We start from the raw sequence: 2,500 nt of genomic DNA, 5'->3' as shown, positions 1-2,500 counted from the left end.
CGGTCCCACCCAGCCACCGCCGCGTATCGCTTCACACACAGATTTGCCCTTACTGATTTACCTCCAGCAACAACAACCGCACCACAATGGGTTTACCAGTTGTTCATTTGCGTAACGTCACCAGCAAACGTAGACGTCCATCCCAGTTTGCAAATGCAACGATTATTGCATACCTGTCTGTTAGGTGCCACGACACACTACGTCTGCCCACATACACGCAACAAAATGTGCACGACTAGAGAACACGTGGGAGGTGGCCCCCTACGTATGCGATGTCCATTACGACACCGACTGTCAACCAGCATCTGTACCATGTCGCAGATGTGGAACGCGGTGCACCATGCTATCACACTGTGTGAGAAGAGACGACTACGTTTGAATACACGCGCCACTACATCAACAGACGGCTCATGCTGATCGCCATCCAGGGCGTCCGTTACTCCCACACGTCTCTATGGCGTACCACACTGCAATGTAGCTGTTATGGGGAGACGGCACGTGGCTGAGTGCACAACATTTGGACCGTATGGTTCGCTGTTGTTGGGCGCAGTCGTTGTACGGTCACACATGTGCCACAGCGTATCATTCAGTACATACGGACCTATGTGCAGTACAATGTGAGGGTTAAGCTTACGACATCAGCGGACAGTGGACACAGGCCGTACCACGACGTAGACTGAGCGCTTCGACATGCGAATGCCAGTGAACAGCTGCGAAGGGCATTGAACACGCAAGCACCTGAACGACCAGCGTGCGAAGGCAGGGGGGGGGGAGGGGGGGGCGATGTACATCCTGCAGTCGTCCACATTACAGTGTACAGCGGGAGCATGTAAAAAGTAAGCAACACTTGCGAAGTGTTGAACATGAAACGATACACAAGAGGGTGGGCGGTGCGAGTAGCGAACTATATTCAGAGGGTTGTGGTTAGACAACACTAGATTAATGTAACGTGTCATATGCCAATTACAGAGCAGGTTAAGGCACAACGTGGGTTAGGTTAAGGCACAACGTGGGTTAGGTTAAGGCACAACGTGGGTTAGGTTAAGGCACAACGTGGGTTAGGTTAAGGCACAACGTGGGTTAGGTTAAGGCACAACGTGGGTTAGGTTAAGGCACAACGTGGGTTAGGTTAAGGCACAACGTGGGTTAGGTTAAGGCACAACGTGGGTTAGGTTAAGGCACAACGTGGGTTAGGTTAAGGCACAACGTGGGTTAGGTTAAGGCACAACGTGGGTTAGGTTAAGGCACAACGTGGGTTAGGTTAAGGCACAACGTGGGTTAGGTTAAGGCACAACGTGGGTTAGGTTAAGGCACAACGTGGGTTAGGTTAAGGCACAACGTGGGTTAGGTTAAGGCACAACGTGGGTTAGGTTAAGGCACAACGTGGGTTAGGTTAAGGCACAACGTGGGTTAGGTTAAGGCACAACGTGGGTTAGGTTAAGGCACAACGTGGGTTAGGTTAAGGCACAACGTGGGTTAGGTTAAGGCACAACGTGGGTTAGGTTAAGGCACAACGTGGGTTAGGTTAAGGCACAACTTGGGTTAGGTTAAGGCACAACGTGGGTTAGGTTAAGGCACAACTTGGGTTAGGTTAAGGCACAACTTGGGTTAGGTTAAGGCACAACTTGGGTTAGGTTAAGGCACAACTTGGGTTAGGTTAAGGCACAACTTGGGTTAGGTTAAGGCACAACTTGGGTTAGGTTAAGGCACAACTTGGGTTAGGTTAAGGCACAACTTGGGTTAGGTTAAGGCACAACTTGGGTTAGGTTAAGGCACAACTTGGGTTAGGTTAAGGCACAACTTGGGTTAGGTTAAGGCACAACTTGGGTTAGGTTAAGGCACAACTTGGGTTAGGTTAAGGCACAACTTGGGTTAGGTTAAGGCACAACTTGGGTTAGGTTAAGGCACAACTTGGGTTAGGTTAAGGCACAACTTGGGTTAGGTTAAGGCACAACTTGGGTTAGGTTAAGGCACAACTTGGGTTAGGTTAAGGCACAACTTGGGTTAGGTTAAGGCACAACTTGGGTTAGGTTAAGGCACAACTTGGGTTACATTGCGGTACAAATTGCGTTACATTGCGGTACAAATTGCGTTACATTGCGGTACAAATTGCGTTACATTGCGGTACAAATTGCGTTACATTGCGGTACAAATTGCGTTACATTGCGGTACAAATTGCGTTACATTGCGGTACAAATTGCGTTACATTGCGGTACAAATTGCGTTACATTGCGGTACAAATTGCGTTACATTGCGGTACAAATTGCGTTACATTGCGGTACAAATTGCGTTACATTGCGGTAGAAATTGTGGTACAAATTGCGTTACGAATTTGGTTAGGTTAAGGTGCAAAATGGGTTAGGTTAAGGTGCGAAATGGGTTGGATTACAGTACACAACGTGGTAAGAGAGTGTGTTGTTGGGGGGGGGGGGCCGAGGTTCGTTGGTAGTGATCATTGTAAGTGAATGTCTGAGGCAGCGTCAGTATGTCACAGCAGTTA

Source organism: Schistocerca cancellata, unplaced genomic scaffold, assembly GCF_023864275.1.
Source record: "Schistocerca cancellata isolate TAMUIC-IGC-003103 unplaced genomic scaffold, iqSchCanc2.1 HiC_scaffold_649, whole genome shotgun sequence".
NCBI lineage: Eukaryota > Metazoa > Arthropoda > Insecta > Orthoptera > Acrididae > Schistocerca > Schistocerca cancellata.
Note: the sequence above shows the minus strand (reverse complement) of the source record.